This window comes from Gavialis gangeticus, unplaced genomic scaffold (assembly GCF_001723915.1).
Source record: "Gavialis gangeticus isolate Ggan-Ray unplaced genomic scaffold, GavGan_comp1, whole genome shotgun sequence".
In the NCBI taxonomy this organism is placed as follows: domain Eukaryota; kingdom Metazoa; phylum Chordata; order Crocodylia; family Gavialidae; genus Gavialis; species Gavialis gangeticus.
Genome location: NW_017728992.1, coordinates 39,249,860 through 39,264,320, shown reverse-complemented (window position 1 = coordinate 39,264,320; position 14,461 = coordinate 39,249,860).

The following is a 14,461-nucleotide window of genomic DNA, read 5'->3' as shown; positions in this document are numbered from 1 at the left end:
CTAATAGGGGTGTATGCACCTAGTTAGTGTGTGCTTAATTTATTTTTGTGTGTGCATGTGCAGTTGTACACCACGCCCTCCTGTCTAACAATGCAATATTGAGATCCTGAGTGTTGGCCTTACCGCTCAGGGCTACATTGCCAAGTTCTCCAACGACACCAAACTCTGGGGTAAAGCATCCACACCTGAGGATAGAAGAGTAATCCAGGCAGATCTGGACAGACTCATGAAATTAGCGGGCAAGAACCTGATGGTGTTCAACACCGAAAAATGCAAGGTTCTCCACCTTGGGAGGAAAAACCTGTACCATGCTTATAGGCTCGGTAGTGCTACGCTGGTTAGCACTACAGATGAAAGGGACTTGGGGTCATGGTTGACCACAAGATGAACATGAGCCTTCAATGCAATGCTGCAGCTTGTTAAGCAAGCAAAATGCTGGCTTGCATCCATAGATGCTTCTCAAGCAGATTCTGGGACGTCATTCTCCCACTGTACTCAGCCTTGGTGAGGCCGCAGCTGTAGTACTGCATCCAGTTTTGGGCTCCACAACTGAAAATGGATGTGGAGAATCTTGAGAGGGTGCAGAGGAGAGCCACGCATGATCAGAGGTCAGGAAAACATACCTTATGATGAGAGGCTGAGAGCAATGGGGCTATTCAGCCTGGAAAACCGCAGGCTCAGGGGTGATCTGGTGGCCACCTATAAGTTTATCAGGGGTGCTCATCAGGATCTCAGGCAACATCTGTTCACCAGAGCGCCCCAAGGGATGACAAGATAGAATGGTCACAAACTCCACTGTGACCGATTCAGGCTGGACATAAGAGAAAACTTCTTCACTGCCCGAGCCCCCAGGGTTTGGAATAGACTGCTGCCAGAGGAGGTTCAAGCACCCACTTTGAATGCCTTCAAGACACATTTGGATGCTTATCTTGTTGGGATCCTATGATCCCTGCTGACTTCCTGCCCCTGGGGCAGGGGGCTGGACTCAATGTTCCTCCGGGGTCCCTTCCAGCCCAAATGTATGAAATCTATGAAATCTACTTTCCCCTGTAAAATGGGGCTAAATTTTTCATTTTCTCATCTCTGACGTATCTTTTAGACTATAAGCTCTTCCATCTCTGTTTGAACAGACCCGCGAGACCCAAAGGCATCTCAAGATCAAGTGAAAGCACTACAAACAGTTGTGAAACAAATATGATACTATTAGAAATACATATTTTAAATGACAGTCTATTACAATAGGTTTTACATACAGTTATAGTATCAGTCTGGCTGCTACCTAAAAATATCAGGTACCATTTAAAATAAACAACTGACCAACTGCAGCTGGATTGACAGCCATTTAACAACAGAATGAACTTCTAGATGGGATTTGAGTTTTAGAACAAACTTCAGTCCTTTGCTACACACACTGAGCTGAATTTTATATGATGAATTTAGTAACAAAAAAGGGCATGTGTAGATGAAATGGGGCCCTAAATTGAATCGGTGGGTTTTTAAAAACACTGCTTCAATTTAGGGCCCTTTAAACCCCCATGTCATGCACACACCCGAACTTACCTGCCTTTCTGGCAGCGGGGAGGAGAGGGGGAGATGCTGATGGGTGGAGTGGTCCCTGGGTTGCAGGCAGGGGCTGGTGCTTCCCTCCACAGCAGCAGTGTGCTCCCCCCACCCCAGCTGGCACCTACCTGCAGGCTCCTGGCTTGGGCAGTCCCAGAGGGCACTGCAGCTGCAGAGGAAAGCACTAGGCCCCTGTGTAGCTCAGGCAGGCAGGAAGGCTCCAGGGAAAAAAGGCACAGCCTGTCTTCCCAGGCTGCTGCCAGGCTGCCTGCACAGGCTTCCTACAGAGTTCCTGAGCTGCATGAAGCCCAGTGCTTTGCTCTGCTGCTGTAGGGCAGCAAACTAAAACTCCTGGGCTGCACTCAAATTCATTTAGGTGCATTATGCCACCAAATTTGCTACAGCGGCTGGAATTACTGCGCACTATACCACCGATGCATACAAATACCAATACCATTAAAGCGGTGCAAAGCATTTAACCTGCTTTAAAGTGTCGTGCACATATACCCCTTGTTTCATCTACATGGCCAAACTAATTCAAATTAATGATAAATTTTGCTTGGTTAGGACTATATCCAGCATCCATTTTAATAATGGAAACACACATTACTGTTAATTATTCTATTTCTAGTAGCATCTTTTAGCTGCAATTGAAATCTGAACAACACTAAACTACACAAACTTGGCGTAAATAACAGTCTGTGCAGAAATAACTATTCTTTAAGACAAGACAGACAACAGGGGTAAGAAGAGCCTAGGGCACAGAGAGATTCAGTGATTTGCCTGAGGTCGCATAGCAGGTCACTGGCAGAAGGTCTTACAGCTCCCCATCCAGTGCCCTATCCACCACAGCCCACACAGATTTCAGTAGACTTTCCATCCTAAGTATTAGGGAATCTGGATGATGATTACATTCATTTATTGTTTGTTTTGTACCAAGAGCATGCTTAATATAGAAAACAAAAATGAATACAAGCCTGCTTTAGAGCACTATAGCAGGGAAGGCAAGAGGGGGGCAGACAGAGGGAGTCCAGATAAAGGAAAGAAAACAATTATAAATCTATCATGCTGGTTTAGAACCCGTGTGGTTACTAAAATAATAAAGTTAAATAATAAAGTTGCCTGCAGGCAATCTAAAAAGGATTTAATTATTTCTGAATTACCCATCTTGGATGAAAAATCAGTTCCAGAGCCAGGAGAATTAAACACTCTTTTGACCCTTGTTAAAACTATATTTTTAAAATAATTTTTATATGCACAGTTGTGCTTTCTTGCTTTGTTTATAAAAATGTATGACATGACATCAACCACAAATTAAATTACATGAAAACACATTTGTAAATACAACATGAAGTTTTGATTGGTCTAATAGTGTATGCAATGTACTGCAACCAGTCATTAATTGTGAGCTGTGGCATACATTGTTTATAAATTTCATGAAAGAGAAATTATTGTAATGTTTGTTTTGTTAGCAATATTATATTTTCGTTTGTTTTAGGAAAATAACATTATCACTAAATAGAAACTATGAACTATCATTAAAACAAAACATTACTTTATTATAATTGACATTGTTAAGAGTAGTACTACTGGTATAGTAGACATTGCCAAAAGGGTGGATCATTTATGACCCTGTCAGTTACAGGAACGTGGTATAAGATCTGGCCAAGCATTTCCTGAATCCAAAGTAATGTAATGCTACTTTAGGCTAACCCTTTTTTTTGTAAACTCCTACCTTTTTGGACTAAAATTTGTGGGCACCCAAATATGCATGTTCTGGTGTCCTGCACCAAGGTATTCAAGAGACAAATTCTTTTCATGTGACCCTTCTCATTATGACTCTTTTCATGAAACCCTCATCACTATGCTATGTCAAGACTACCTCACTATGCCATATCAAGACTGCCATCTAGTTCTTCATCCATCATCTGATGATCTCCTTTTTACTTCTCCTACTGTATGACTACTGATTACATCTTACACTCAGGGATGGATCCAAGATTGTGGCAAGGAGGATGTGACCATAATCTTTGGCTGTGTGTCACATCCACAGTAAAGGAAGCTGAAGGGGATATGGCTGCACCACCCACACTGCAATTCTGGAAGCCAGTGAGCTCACTTGTATATTAGGGCACAATCTGCCAGATATGACAGTTAGTAAGTGATGTAATGCGAGGTCATGGTTGGCAGGGCTAACCGGACCTTATCGTGCATCCACAGGTGCATCTCGAGTAGAGCCAAGGAGGTGATCCTCCCCCTCTACGCGATGCTGGTCAGGCCACAGCTGGAGTATTGTGTCCAGTTCTGTGCGCCCCATTTCAAGAGGGATGTGGACAACATGGAGAGGGTCCAGAGGAGGGCCACCTGCATGATCCGGGGACAACAGGGCAGACCCTACAGTGAGAGACTGCAGGACCTGAACCTATTCAGCCTCCACAAGAGAAGGCTGAGGGGGGACCTGGTGACCGTCTATAAACTCACTAGGGGGGACCAGAAGGGTTTGGGGGAGACGCTGTTTCCCCTAGCGCCCGCTGGCATAACAAGGAGTAATGGGCACAAGTTGATGGAGAGGAGGTATAGATTGGACATCCGCAAAAACTACTTCACAGTTAGGGCGGCTAGGAGCTGGAACCAACTTCCAAGGGAAGTGGTGCTGGCCCCTACCCTGGGGGTCTTTAAGAAGAGGCTGGATGCCTACCTGGCTGGACTCATTTGAGTCCTGTTTCTTGTTTTGGGGTTTTGTTGTTCTCCCGCCCTGGCGGGGGGTCGGGCTAGAAGATCTACTAGGTCCCTTCCGACCCTAAATATATGAAACTATGAAACTATGTAACTGATCCTTCATTTCACATGAAGGAGGGAGATGAAGGGAGAAAAGCAGCAGTGCTCATCCACTGGGCTCCAGAGCTGCTTGAAAGCAGGGTTTTCAGTCAGACCCTGCACCTGCCATTTGCTAAGTTCAGACATCATGGCCTGCACAGAGTTTCTGACAGGAGCTACACTGACATGCTGATAGAAGATCAGCTAGCTCACTTCACATGTGGTGTACAGCCAAAGGTAGCTGTCCCACTCCCCCTGGATCCACTTTGCCACAACTGTTTTCTTTAGTGCTTTTGCTTCCATGATGACTCCATCCAAAACATTTGCCCTAACATATCACTTTTCCATTGTGGATCTAATATATTGGTTGAGTCTGCAACAAGATAGGGAGATGAGTGGCATGATCATCAAAGCCCACACAATAAGGAAGGACTGCTGGCAGCTGAAAGGGACAGAATGCCAGGCCACATAAAAACTGAGTGATTTGATAAAACCTAAGGAAACTCTTCCAATTTTGAGTTGGGTTGAATCGTCTGAGCAGAGGTGTTAAGAAATTATGCTCTTGAGATTTAACCTTAGCTCTATAATTTACTCTTACCATAACCAAATCACCCAATGTGCATCAAGTTATAATTTATATGATAAATACTGACCTATTTTACTTGGTTCTTGGGAGGATGTATATTCTGAAGTGATGGGAGTATCACTAGGGGAAGTGAAAATTATCAAAATAATTTCTAGGGTTTCTATTTGATAAGGGAGGGGTGAAGAGATGAGAGGAAATGGTGTAACTGTTGCATGCTGAATTCAAGGCTGAAGTGTTACACCTGAAACTGCATAAATGGCTTATTTTGAGAAACTTATTTTTTTCAAAGCTTGACTGAAATTACTAAAAACAAAAACATAATTGTGTCATCTAACCAGAGAGGGAAGGGGAGAGGGCCTATAAAATTAAAGGAGCTTATCCAATCTTCCTGTAATAAATACTCCACATTTTGACAGGTGAATTACATGTCAACTTCTCTTATGAAGTTTTGATGGGTACTCATATTTTACGATATTCTCTCTTACTTGCACTAGAAATAGCTTGGCAGAACTTGAAATGGCACTGATGGTCTCTGCCTATTACTTCAAAATACAGTTCTGCCAAAAAAACCTAAGAGCTTAAATGTTGAGTAAAAGTTCTATAAAGTTCTGTTTACCCATCTATTTAGCTGCAAGAGTCTAACGTTACTCCTTTTATTATGATCTCTGCAAATGTATACATTCACCTTCACACACACACATATTCATATAAACCTAATGTGCATATGTATTTATGAATCAACATATATTTAGAAAGAACTTTGAAAAGTGAATTTAGAAACTTCAATATTGTTTCCAAATATTAATATGCTTTTGATTAATTTGACCTTTTCATTTCAATATATTTTAAGTACTGTCAAAGTACAAGACAATTTAAATCTAGGAAATAAGATTAAGGAGAGGGTCTGTATATGAACAACTGTGCTTTCTCTCCCCACCCCACCTTGTGTCTAATGTATTTGAATTCCCACTAATTTCAATTAGGGGTGTATATATTTTGGCCCAAGGGCCTCATCTTTTTACTGTCCCCATATTCAGATTGCACAATCTCATGTGCATTTAACATAGATTGGAACTGTAGGAAAGTGAAGTAGAGTTCTCCTCACCTATAAAATGGGGGCTGGGGGGAAGAGAGATAAGGAAGCTTATTAGGTTGAGCAAAGCCTACTTCTCAATACATTTAAACTTTCAGATGATGCAGTTGTCAGAGCTGGGTTTCCAGCCTTACTGTGAGGTGTAACCTTCTTTGTTCTGAAAGGAATATTTTCCTATGTAAAACTCTGGTAGGGTCTGTGAAGGAATTCACTCCTCTTCCCCGTGCTTCCCCCCTCCCCCGCCCCAGCGTTCGTCACAGGCTAAATACAGACAGTCAAAAAGCCCAAGGCAAAAATCGATCCAACCTTTGCAGGTTTCTCTAGGCTGCAAAGATTGGATGAAGAACAAAGGGAACTCATGTTCACCTTTGGGGTGGGTGCAGTGGGGTGGAGTGGAGGAAGACAAATGCCTCCACTGGCCAGACCACAAGGCTGAGGGGGTGCTCCCAGCATGCTGGACATAGCTGAGGGCAGCTGAGCCCAGAAAAGCAGGGCCATCTCTGGTTAACTATCAGGCACATGATCCCAACTTCCCTGCTGTCACCATAGACCCTCTTCTGCACCCACCCATAGGCTTCCAGAGCTAACTGCCAGGACAGCCCCAGAGGGCTGTATACCTTAAATTCTTGTAGGGGTAAAGTAAAAGAAAGATAGCGCTTTGGGTACAATAGAGAATTCTATAATGGTTTAGCCAAAGAGGTCAATCCTCATTCTCATTTGTTATGGTGAGAGACAACTTAACTAAACTGTACCAGAACAGTGCCCAGTAATGTGGGAGAAAGGGATCAATGGGCCTTCAGATATATTTACAATTAAGTATGAATTACTACAATGGGAAAAAAGTAAAGTGATCAGCACTTTGTGGTATTTACCCCAAATGAGGGAGACTTGGAAGTTAATAGATTATAAGAAGTTTGTCAACTATGGCACTGCATTAAAATGCAAAAAGCACACACTAACATGTTCAGGTCACGTTTGTGTTGGAGGCACAAGTGTCCTAAAAATCTATTTATCATTACATTTGAGAGATTTTCTTCAGATAGTTATGCACAGATTACTGCTTCCCTAATATTACCTTATTTGCATGTCTTCTCAACCTTGCTTCTTGTGCTTTCATTTGCATTATAGAAAGTATTAAATTTTATTCCTTCCATTCCTTTCCATCATTAAGACTTTGAAACCACAGTAGAAGCAGGCAATTGGCTGGCTTCTTTTAAAACTAAAACTTGGAGCAAAAAAAGTCACTACTACCAAGGCAGAATCCCTCCCTCCCTGCCACTCCCCAGCCATTCAGATCTCCTTTTAGCATCTCACTTAAATTGCTTACAACAAGGTCTACTAAACCCAAAACATACCTCTGTTATGTTTGCACATCTCAAAAAGTAAAGACTCCAAAGTCTAAATTGTAGACTGCATGCCTTGTTAATAAAAAAAAAAGAATGTTGTCTTTCAGTCTCTTCCCATATTAATGAAAACAGGTAATGAAATAACTTGGAATCAGACAGTTATTAGATGCATTATTTTTAGGAAAAAAAATAAAAGAAAAACAGTTTACTCTTTCTGACTTTAGTAGGAACTTTGTCAGAGTAAAAACAGGTGGATGAATCCCCACTGTGTCCCACCAGAAAGACTTGTGAGTTATTTGTGCTATGATTTTAGTTTGTGTCAGGGCAATAATGATGCATGCGAGGAAAAGATGGAAGCTTCACTTAAAAAAAAAAGAAGCCAATTTCTGGATAGTTCCTTCCAAACATTCTAAACAGGTACTAAATTATTTTATACCATACCAAAAGTTTAGTTCCTGTTTGTTCCTGTATGCCCACCATTGCTTTCTCTACCTTCATGGTGTTCCATTGAAAGTCCAGAAAAAAATATTTCTCAAGTGAATTCCTGTGTATTAGATCCTAACCAATAGTAGTTACGTTTAGATAGTCTCTCTCAGATCTGCTGGTATTTAGTCCTTTAAAGCAACAAAAATCATTATAAAATTTAATTAAAACATTATGTTTTGATAGTGTTGGACCAGGTTGTAGCTGTGAGGGTCCAGGAAATGTGAGAAGCAAGGATTTTTGTGGGCAATATATTTTATTAAACCAATTGCATAGTTGAGATGGACTCAGAGAAGCTTATGAGTGTGATTGCATTCTTCTTCAAATCTTCTTTAACTGAAGAAGAATTCACTGCATTCAAAACTTTTGTATGTCCAAATCAGTCACAACCATGCAATTAGCCCAGAAAAGATCTTACCCCCCAAAAGCTTTGTATCTCACTTTAACAATCCAGTCAGTCAACAGAACATCCAAATAGCTTACTACTCTTAATCATTATTGTGGCAAAGGCACCTTCCAGGCCTGATACTATTAGGGCCCCACCACTGTCTGTGGGCAAACTGCCCAACTTGCTCACCTGCTACACTTTGTTTGTAAATGATTATGATGATAAAAAGGTAGGAGGCTGCCGTTTGTGCACCCCAAATGACTAAGGGTGTTCAGCACATGCTCCTGCATGTGTCACATGCCTCGCTGATGTCATGCTATAAATATAAACAGCTCTGGGTTACAGCTGGTCGAACATATCCCCTTGTAAGGCCACTCACATACCACCCTACTTGGGCTCTTACTTCCTGCCTCTCACAAGGGCCTCTCAACCTCAACCCCTCATCACAAGGCCACATTCCCATCACCCTACTCTGGAGAGATCCTCAGTCCTTTATTCATTAACTGGAAACCCCATTTGCATGAGAACAGTGATTTCTTCCCTTAGCAAATTATAATAATTAATAAAGAATACCTTATTAGCTACACTGATTGATCTTTTTCAACAATAACTAATCATGAATTAACTAAAATACAGAAAAAATAATACTTAAAGCTTTGTAGTATGTATTAATTTCACCTATCTCCCTTGACTAGGAATGGTCTTTCAAATGCAAATCCTCAGATAGTAAAAGCTATGTGCCCTATGTGAAGTGTTTGAAAATACAAAGTTAAATATAATAAAAAAAATTCTGTTCAAGGGAAACACCATTACCTACTAGATCACATTTTTAACTAGTAGGTGTTGTTCAGTAAACACCTTGATTTATTTCACATTGTTGTTTTTTTCTTTTCTTTTTCTTTACACGAATCACTCATAGTTAGGAGTCTGCCCAACTAGAGAAGGCAGCCAGTCAATTTCACAGGCAGATTGTGGGGCTAGCTGCCATTTTCATGGACTTATTGTGGTGTCCCCCCATGGCTCTAATTGGTTGAGGGCCCCTAGTAGCCCCACCCCCACTGCTGATTCATAAAGAGGGGTGTATCATATGGCCCTGCCCCTTGTCACTGTTTGGCTGAGATGATTGTCCATCATGCAGTGCCATCAGAGACTATGGCTTACTCATGTACTCACAAAATTAAACATCTGCTTAAATGCTTTGCTGATTTACCATATCCATCACCTTATAGGACCCATTCTTTGAATAAGAGGTGTCCAAATGGAAGCCCCCAACAGGTCAATATGGGGCCCCTAGGCTCCTGCCCAGCTACCACTGCCTCCAGTAATCCAGCAACTTGGGTGGCCAGTGTCCAGGTTTCCCCTCCTTCCTTCCACTTCTGCTTTCTGCCTCTGCTCCTGCTTGGGGGTTGGGAAGTATGGTCAAGGTGTAGAAAGGTGTTGCATGTGTAGCAGGGGGACATCTTGGTTGCCTATGCTACAAGGGAAGAGCAATGCAGGCATGAGTGAATGAGTCTGTATTGTGCATGTGGCAAAACAAAACCAAGTTGCCTGGGCTGGGAGAACAGCAGGGGAAACACTGAAGATCTATGGCTCACATGGGCTGTGGTCCCCCCGTATCCAGAAGTTTGACAACCCTGCCTTAGATGATCAAAACTGTCATACTTGGAAAGCGATAGGAAATTATTGCTTTCCTTGATACCCATGTTTCTTCAATGAAGAACACAAATATAATAATTTTGAGGAATGTCATGAATAATGAATAACTTTGCTAGCAAACTGTGCTGTACTGTATGAGTTCAAGATTAGTCAAGATTAATCCTTGTGAATTTGATTTTTAATCATGAATATCTAATTTGAATCACTGAAAGACCTTTTTAAAAAAAACACACTATATGTGTTGTATTATTTGCTCATAGATTGTGTTATGTTTTAATTGTGTCTGAGCACTTCACAGATGTTAATGAATTTAAACCCAGAATATCTCCATCAAGTGGGGAAGTATTATGTCCAGGTAGAGATCAGAATGAGAGACACATGGGATTTGTCTATACCATTACAGTAGCGAACACAATGGACCCAGTCTTGGTCAATATACATGAACACTCCAAATGAAGTGATAAGGATATTGTGGGGTGCCCCAGTTGACAAATCTTGACTGTACCAAAATCCTGAAACTGAAGTGCAGGATCAGAGGGGTCCATAGGCCATCTCTATCACCTTATTTCTGGGTTGACAGGCCCATAATGGAACCAGGTTTATAAGTCTGTTCACTGTGATTAATAATACAAGAACCCAAAGATGTTCAAAAGAGTTGAAAGACTGCACATCTGAATCTGATACAAATGCAAAATACATGCATTGCATTTCTGCTGGGAAAATTGCTGTTCTCCCAATAGAAACCACAAGTAGACAGGTTGTCATCAAGTTTCTCCAGCAGGAAAAATGCCTCCTGTGGGAGAAAGATGTTGCTCTTTCAATAAGAAAGATCTCTCTTGAGGGGGGAAACGCTCCCTATGATTTTTCTAGGCTTGAGTTGCTCCTGGTTTGGAGAAGGTGGGTGGGTCTATAACTAATGCTCCTGCCTCTCCAGTAGACTGGGAGGGGAAGAGAAGAGCAACCACCTGCTTCCCAGACTAGGGTCTTGGGTCTGGGTGGTGGCCTGGGGGTTATCTCTGCTGCTGCCTCTTCTCCACTGCTGAAGACCAGAAGCAAAAGGCAAGAGCAACTGGTGGGTGCTTCACCTCTCTGTTCCCCAGAGTTTGGGTCCCTGGTCTGGGGAATGGGTGGAAGGCTTTTCTCCCCTTTCCCCCCTCCTCTCCTGAACCTGTCAGACATGGGAGAAGAGTAGCTGCCATTGCTCCGTGCCTCTTTCACAATGTATTCTTTTTTGTGGCCAAAGTGTTACAGCTTTCAATCCTTTTTTTTTTTTTTTTTTAACCTTTGTACAACTTATGATTACAAGATTTTGAGAGCAGAAACTTGGCAGGATAGAAAAAAGAGAAAGAGAGAGAAAGAGGTAGAGAGAATATATCTAGACATATATATGTAGAGACAGGTTTTGAATTATACTCCAACTGTTGGGGGGTGGTCTGCGGCAGTGGTAGCTGGAAGGAGCCACCACCCGAGCTGCTTAAAATGGGGTGCAGTGGGCCAGAGCCTCTTGTCTTTTATGGGGGGGCTTTCATTTCTTATGGGGGGAACTATAGAGGGGCTCAGCCACCCATATTTTGAACCCTGTATAGAGATATATTTAGCAAGATATAATATATATAAATAGTTATGTTATCTAGAGTTATAGCGAAGATTTTTTTGTTTATTTAATATTTGGAGGCATGCATCCTTATTCATAAGGGCACAAAATCAGGCTGATAAGAACTGGGACTAGTTCTTATTAAAAAGTCTATATTAGCAAGCTGTTCAATAACTGTTCCTGTGGGGTTTCTTTCCTTCCTCTGAAACAGTTAGTATATATTAAATACCTGAACTAGAAGAACCCCTAGTCTCAGATATGACTTTGTTGTCCCTACCCATAACAGCAATGTATACATGTTACACTAATGACAAAAGAACCTCCCAAAGGCTTGAACCAGAACCCACTCATACTTCAGTTTTTAATTTCCATTCAATCTTCCTTGCCACAAGAAACTGTGCATGAGATGCCTCTCTCCAACCTCCCAGTATCACATTCTCAGTACAATTACACAAGAAGTCTGTTTTTTTTTACTTATCAAATTAGCTTCATTTGAATCTTTTGCTGATGGAAAAGATTTATTTTAAACATGTTATTAAAGTCAATTATAATACAACATTATATCTCTAATATCAGTAATGCACAGTAATTTTATACCAAAATACGTTCTGTACTTATAAAAATAAGTACAGAATATTAGAAACTTTATATTCTAATTTTAAATTTGGATATTGAGTTAGAGAGGAATTTTGCTATTATCATTTCTGTTATAGAATCATAGGGCCCTAAGGGTTTTCAAGGGTCATCTGGCACAGGAATGATATTCCTAAATCATACCTGCCCAATGTTTAGCCAGCTTAATCCAGCCTCTGGTGAAGGAGCTCCCAAAACTTCCCTCATCAGTCTATTTCACTTCCATATTGTTCTGTCATGCCTGTGGCCTAAATCAATGGCTAAGCTGTGAACAACTCAGGTGGGAACTGCCCCCTTATCATCTGCCATGCCTTGGTTGTACAAAAAAAATGGGATGGTTCAGTGATGTACGTGATGAGCTCCCCACAGGGTTACCTCACATATCCGTGGGCAGATGACTTGGGGCTCCACCTCCCCTATACCCCATCCACTCACCAACTGTGGATGCTGATGACTCTGAGGTGGTTCTTGCTGCTCCTGGATGCTAAACCAGCCCTAGTGGCCCAAAAGAAAAATGGTGAAGTGCATCATCTGGCCCTTGATCCTCTGGTCAGACGGGGAGGTAATTGACTCTGCTTTTTCTGTCTGCTGGCTGATGCAGTAATTTCCACAAAAAGACTAACCAAAAGAAGTTCTGAATATTGAAATTAATATTCCCCTTGTAGTCAGGGAATGGGTCTGTCAACCCTTTCTAACAGATGTCTTGCCAGGTAGGTCAGTAAGGGCTCCCTCAGCCTCCACCCTCAGTTCCTACTTTGGACCTGCTTAGGCCTGTGCTGGGGTGAGACCGTCTGCTAGATGGGAGAAATAAGAATAACAACAATAAAAAAGAAAGTGCCCAGTCTCCTCTGGTGCCCTGTCCAGCAAAAAGGTAGAGGAGAGCAGAGAAGGTGTCAGATTCCCCGCACCTGCTGTGGATGAGACTTGGCCCTGTATGTTCCATGCAGGCTTAGAGCCTGCTGGCCCAACCTGATATTGGGCTTCCCTTGCCAAGTTCTTCTCTTTCTCTCATGCCACATCCCAGGTGCTTTTTAAACCCAGTGCCAGGTTGCCTTGCCCTGACATCATCTGCAAGGTGCCACCCAGCCAGATGGACAGGGAGTTGATAAAGCAGTGTAGATGTGCTACGAGCCACCCCAGACCATGCACTTCATCAACAGGGATGTCTTCAGGGTTCCCTGCTGGTGTAAGCCTGCCTCCCACGACTTCCAGAGGGCCCCTCAGGGGGCTGGGTGATTGTTGATGGTCTCCACCGCCACACTAACAGTAAGGAATTTTTTCCCTAATATTTTTCAGAAATATAAGGAAACATAGGTGAAGTAGAGTGATGTGTATAAGAAGGCCAAAGTGAAATGGGAAGAAGGACTAAAGATTTTCTGAGAACCTTAATGGCAGTTCTTGAGATCAACTGCTTGGGTTGCATTAAATGGCATACTATTTTGGGTGCACCCTTTCTCAAAAAGAAAAAAAAAAGGTAGAAATATCATTCCTTGTTTTCCATCTTCTCCTTGTCTTAGTGTCCCGAGATTCCTCTCCACATTCTTTTCTACTCTGCCTCCTTTTCTCATATTCTCTATGTGCATAAGTTACACAACCATAGGCATAACTAGCAGGGATATGCGAGGCAAAGCCTTGTGGGTGGGGTGGAGGAAAGAGGGAATGCCTCTGAGAGCTGAGCTGAAGTATCGAGGAACTCAAAAAAATCCCCCAAGTTGTTGCTGCCAGTGTGGTTTGACTGCCTTAGTTGTTGCTGGTATAGCAGCAGCATGATAGCCATGCATCCAGCTGCTGTTGCAAAAGCAGTACATTCACCAGTGGTGGCAGATGAGGTGCAGCAATTCTGGAAATTCCACTAAGTTGGCACACAGAGCTGGTGTTCTGCTTGCCTGCCCTTCCCCTCCTCCCCCAAAGTTATATGGGTCTGAGGCAATAACTTAAACATCACACTGAAAAAGTGTGAGATACAGTAATTCTGACTATATTAAATTGGTCCTATCCATTATTAATGGCTACACTTTTTTATTTAATGCCAGTAAAATGGGAAATTTATAAATCAAGCTTATTACCCACTCTTGTTGCCTCAAGCTTATGAGGACAAATTAAATTTTACATCAACCTGCTTGAATAGTTAGCACCCAATTAAGATATTGAAGAACTGGACTGACAGAGATAACAATATATAAGAACTTCACCCAAATCTTAGGATTTAATGCACCTCCTGAACAATTCTCTGCATGTTGGCAGTATCTGTAGAAAATCTAGGTAGTAAGACACAAATTCTGCTTCATAGATAACTGTTATAAAG